Here is a 6,108-nt window from a genome sequence, read left to right as displayed (position 1 = left end):
AAAAAAAAAAAAAAAAGAAACCCACCTGTCTCTGCCACCCAAGTGCTGGGATTAAAGGTATGCGCCACCACTGCCACTGCCCGGCTCCAGAACTATTTCTTAATTTAAGAAGTAACTAAATGGTGTTTTGTTCTATTTAAACTTCACATACGGTGTCTTAGTCAGGGTTTCTATTCCTGGACAAAACATCATGACCATGGAGCAAGTTGGGGATGAAAGGGTTTATTCAGCTTACATTTCCACATTGCTGTTCATCAACAAAGAAAGTCAGGACTGGAACTCAAGCAGGTCAGGAGGCAGGAGCTGATGCAGAGGCCATGGAGGGATGTTACTTATTGGCTTGCTCAGCCTGCTCTCTTATAGAACCCAAGACTACCAGCCAGGGATGGCACCACCCGTAAGGGGCCTTTCCCCCTTGATCACTAATTGAGAAAATGTCCCACAGCTGGATCTTGTGGAGGCATTTCCTCACCTGAAGCTCCTTTCTCTGTGATAACTCTAGCTGTGTCAAGTTGACACATAAAACCAGCCAGTACATACGACATGGAGAAATGGCTCAAGCGATTAAGAGCAAGTACTGTTCTTTCAGAGAACCCAAGCCTGGTTCCATGTTTCCAGGATTACTAGTTCCATCTCCAGATAGCACTTGTAAACATGTATCCATGCACACACACACACACACACACACACACACACACACACACACACCATTGTGGTGGTTTGAATGAGAATTGCCCCTACAGCCTCATATATTTGAATATTTGATCCCCAGTTGGTGGAACTGTTTGAGAAGGATCAGGAGGTGTGGCCTTGTTTGAAGAAGTGTGTCACTAGGGGTGGACTTTAATGTTTCAGAAGCTCATACTATCCCCAGTTAGCCCTCCCCCTCCCCTCCCTCCTCCCTCTTCCCCTCCCCTCCCCCCCTCTCCCTCTCCTTCTCTCTCTCCCTTTCTCTCTCTTTATGTTTGTGGATCAGATGTAAGATACTGTTCCAGCATCAATGCCTTTCTGTCTGCTGCCTTTATCCCTGCCAAGGTGGTGATGGACTTCCCTTTGAAACTGTAAGCCCCAATAAACTGTTTCTTCCATCTATAAGTTGCCTTGGTATTGGTGTCTCTTCACAGCAATAGAAAAGTAACTAGGATACACACACACACACACAGAGTCCAAAAATAAAATAAATTCTAAACTCCATATATGTGACAATGGTTATTATGTGAGTGATTCATTTAATGATAACACACCAGGTTTAATTCAGCATCATTTACTACAACATTACCCATGAAAATTTCCTCTCAGAAAGCTGAGTGTGGACATAACCCTGGCTGAGGCAGTTTGGACTATGGGGTTGGGAGAGGTATTTACACCAGCAAAGCAGTCCTTCGTTTCTCCCCAGGGCTTCCTAGGCTGATCTGCAAATCTTCCTATACCACAAGCTTAAGCTGTTACCCAGCTGTTCCTCAAATGCTTGACAGCTGCTCGCTCACTTTTGCTTTTGTGAAAATCTGGCATCTTCTACTACCCAGAATTCTCTGCCTCCTGCCTTTTCTCCTGGGTTTCCTTTATGGCACACTTTTTCTTTATACATGCCTTCTGTAGCGGTCTCTGCTGCTAGCCTACCAACTGTTTGGTTATCTGTACATACAGGTAACACACATGTGGTACCTTGGGGTGAGGAGACCGAGAGGAGTGGTGTAGGAAGTGCAACTTGGGTGATGCTTGTGTTGATTAGAAAGAGGGCGGACTGTGGAGAGCTTTGGGGCTGCTTAGCAGGAGTCTGACATTGGCCAAGGACAAGGAAAATGGCTTCAGGCAGGAATCTGACATTAGGCCATGACATGGAAGTAAGCTCAGGCAGGAATCTAATTTTAGGCTGGAATAGGGAAGTAAGTTTAGGCAGGAATCTTAATTCTAGGGTGGGACCAAAGAAGTAGGCTTCAGGCAAGAATCTGATTTTGGGCCAAGACAGGGAAGTAGGCTCAGACATTTTGGCCATCCTGACAAGCCCTTAGAAACAGCGATCATGATCAATGGAGTGATCACGGGACGCTATTTATTGCCTTGTTTGTTCCTTGACTATTTGTGTTTATTGTTCTGCTGGACCTCTTTACTTGCATGTAATTAAAATGGTATAAAAGCAGATTGGGAAAAATAAACCTGCTTCAGCCTCGGAACTGGCTGAGGTCATGCTACAGTGTTGTCTAATTGTCTTTTTCTTTTTAATCCTCGCTCCTGCTCTGGAGAAGCTGTGGACTGACTGACAGAGAGAGCTAACACACTTGTAGATATACCAAGACCGAATGGCCACTGAGTTCACACTAACAAGGTTCAAGGTACTTCAAGAGAATTCTTCTAGGTATGACAAAAAGAGGTTAACCAACTTTTCTAGAGTTTTACTGCATGTAAGGATCAGGATTTGACTCTCAGTGTAGGCCTAGAGTTCATCAAATCAGCAAAAGGCTATTTGTAGGGAATTACAGACCTGAGAAGCAGCAGGAGTCAGACAATGGATGAAAGGAGTTACTGGGGGCTGGAGAGATGGCTCAGTGGTTAAGAGCACTGACTGCTCTTCCAGAGGTCCTGAGTTCAATTCCCAGCAACCACATGGTGGCTCACAACCATCTGTAATGGGATCTGATGCCCTCTTCTGGTGTGTCTGAAGTGACAGTGTACTCACATATATATATTAAATAAATCTGAAAAGATTTATTTAAAAGAAAGAAAGAAAGAAAGAAAGAAAGAAAGAAAGAAAGAAAGAAAGAAAGAAAGGGAAGGAAGGAGTTACTGGGAAGAAGGATCAAAGCATGAGGAGGAGTCAGGTGCCCATGAGGATGGTGGCCTGGGAGGCCCCAGCTTCTTTCAGGCCCAAGACATTTGGGAACACGCCACAAAAAAGAACAAAGAGACATTCTCTTGAGTCATGCTGAGCGGTCACCTCAGAGGTTGCTGTCTATTTCCTCTGCACTCACCTGTGGACAAACTGTCTGTCAGCTCTGTCTTCACTGTCTATGGCTCTTTCCCTTGTTCCAACAGGAATATTACACTTGACTTAGAAAAGCAAAGGCCTGTAAATATGAAAAGAAAGTTTTATCTATTTTATTCATATGAGTACACTGTAGCTGTCTTCAGACACACCAGAAGAGGGCATCGGATCCCATTACAGGTGTTTGTGAGTTACCATGTGGTTGCTGGGGATTGAACTCAGGACCTCTGGAAGAGCAGTTGGTGCTCTTAACCACTGAGCCATCTTTCCAGCATTTCTTATTGATCTTTGGACTGTTTGTTTTGAATTTTGTTTTTGTGACTCTTTTTACTTGTTTTTGTTTTGTGTGTGTGTGTGTGTGTTTTGTGACTCTTTTGTTATTGTTAGTTGTTTTGTTTTTTTGTTTTTGAAAGAGTATAGAGTTGCTTGGGTATTGAAGAGGGAAGGGTCTGGTAGAGCTGAGGGAGGGGAAAACATGATCAACATGTATTATATGAAAACATTAATAATAAAAAATATGGGGCCGAAGAAATGGCTCAGCTAGTTAAAGAACCTAGTGGGGAAACCCCCCACTCATATCTCTAGTCGGCATGCACCCAAAGAATCACAAACAGACAGTCTTGATGTAAATACACGAGGTAGTTTAATGGCAGAGCCCCAGGTCAAAACGTATCTCACACAGGAGACAGTGGATTCAAGGCTTGAAAGCTAGGGGTTTTTATAGAAAAAGGTCTGGGGCTGGGGGAGGAATTGGCGCGGTTTCACATGANTGGTTCATTTAAACATCAGCAGGGAGGAATTGGCACGGTTTCACATGATTGGTTCATTTAAACATCAGCAGACTGTAAGTGCAGATCGAGGCAACAGCAGAGCATCTGGTTAACATTTAACTTAGGTCAGAAGGGCAGGAGATAGGGAGGCGTTGGGCCAGTCTGGACATTCTTGTATGTCTTCCCTATCTTTATGGCTAGTTGGTTCCTGGGATGACTTTACAGCCTTTGTTCTTTGCTCTAAGCCCAAAAAGCCCTCCTAACTAGCAAGCCGCTTGAGTCATGGACCTTGAATAAACTTTCTGGCTAGGGCTTTGAAGTCTTGAATTTAGTTTTCTTTCTTTCACTAGAATGATACCCATGTAAAACCATGGGGGTACAGTGTACACCTGTAATCACAGCTGTTATGAGAGACAGAAGCAAGCAGAGCCCTGGAGCTCACTGCACAGCCAGTCTAGGAAATCAGTGAGGTCCAGGTTCAGTGAGACATTCTGTCTCAGAAAAGGTAGGGCTGGGGCTGGAGAGACGGCAGTTCCAGAGGTCCTGAGTTCAATTCCCAGCAAACACATGGTGGCTCACAACCATCTGCAATGGAATCGGAATCTGATGCCCTCTTCTGGTATGTGTCTGAAGACAGCAAGAGTGTACTCACATACATAAACAAATAAATCTTTTTTTTTGTTTGTTTTTGTTTTTCGAGACAGGGTTTCTCTGTATAGCCTTGGCTGCCCTGGAACTCACTTTGTAGACCAGGCTGGCCTCAAACTCAGAAATCTGCCTGCCTCTGCCTCCTGAGTGCTGGGATTAAAGGCATGCACCACCAAGCCCTGCTTTCTTACAGAACCTAGGACAATCAGTTCAGGGATGGCATCACCCACAATGGGTTGGACTATCCCTAAGTGTCACTATTTAAGAAAATGTCCCTCAGGCTTGCCTGCAGCCCAATTTTATTCTTTAATATTTTTTTAAGATTTATTTTATTCATATGAGTACACTGTAGCTGTCTTTGGACACACCAGAAGAGGGCATCGGATCCCATGACAGATGGTTGTGAATCACCATGCGGTTGCTGGGAATTGAACTCAGTACCTCTGGAAGAGCAGTCAGTGCTCTTAACCACTGAGCCATCTCTCCAGCCCCCAATCTTATTCTTAATTGAGGTTCCCTCTTCTCAGATGACTTGAGCATGTGTCAAGTTGACATAGAACTAGCCAGCACACTCACCCAGAGACACCAGGATTCTATAGTTCTCCAACTTCACACAACTGTACAAATGCCTTTGAGAAGGATTCAGGCAATCCCATTCCTCTTGGGAGAAGTCTATTGCCACATCTCTGAAGGTCACCAGCTCCTGAATTAAAAGAAAGAAAAGGAAATAATCTCCCACTCACCGTGTTCACCCTATCTACTCAGCACCTGGCACAAAGTACTTCACTACTCAAGCAACAGCTTCAACAATCATTCTTCATTCCAATAGAGTAGGAATATGAGGACGCTCCCTGAAACCACATCCCCAAATATGTCAGCTACGTTCTTTCTCAGATCATTCTGAACAGTGCTCCTACCTCAGTTCCCTACTGGTCTAACTGTTCTTGCTGTATGTATATACATACATATGTATGTATGTATTTATGTTTTATTTTATTTTTTTGAGTCAGGGTTTCATGTACCCCAGACTGGCCTCAGATTCTCTGTGTCCCTGAAGATGACCTTGAGGTCTTGATTTTCCTGCCTCTGCCTCGAGAGTGTTAGGATTACAAGTGTGCACTATTACACCTAGTTTATGAGGTCCTGGGGTTCAGGGTTTTGTGCACACTAGGCAAATACTCTATCATCAGAGCCCCATTCACAGCCCTCTGCTTGCTTTGTTTATTTCCGTGTCCCTTTCCCCAGTGACTGAAATGTAACACCACCAGGACAGTGAGTTTGCTTCGGTTTCTGCTGTGTCCCCAGTGGTACAAAAGTACAGCCACTTACAAAGCATTCAGATACTCACTGGGCAATTTGAATGAATGAATGAATGAATGGTTGAACATTTCAAGAAGCTCAAGGGAGAGGGGGTGGCTGGAGAGATGGCTCAGTGGTTAAGAGCACTGACTGCTCTTCCAGAGGTGCTGAGTTCAATTCCCAACAACCACATGGTGGCTCACAACCACCTGTAATGGGATCTGATGCCCTCTTCTGGTGTGTCTGAAGACAGCTACAGTGTACTCACATATATAAAATAAATCTTAAAAAAAAGCTGGGCGTGGTGGTGCACACCTTTAATCCCAGCACTTGGGAAGCAGAGGCAGGCGGATTTCTGAGTTTGAGGCCAGCCTGGTCTACAAAGTGAGCTCCAGGACAGCCAGGGCT

Source organism: Mus caroli, chromosome 7, assembly GCF_900094665.2.
Source record: "Mus caroli chromosome 7, CAROLI_EIJ_v1.1, whole genome shotgun sequence".
NCBI classification, from domain to species: domain Eukaryota; kingdom Metazoa; phylum Chordata; class Mammalia; order Rodentia; family Muridae; genus Mus; species Mus caroli.
This window is presented reverse-complemented; position numbering follows the sequence as displayed.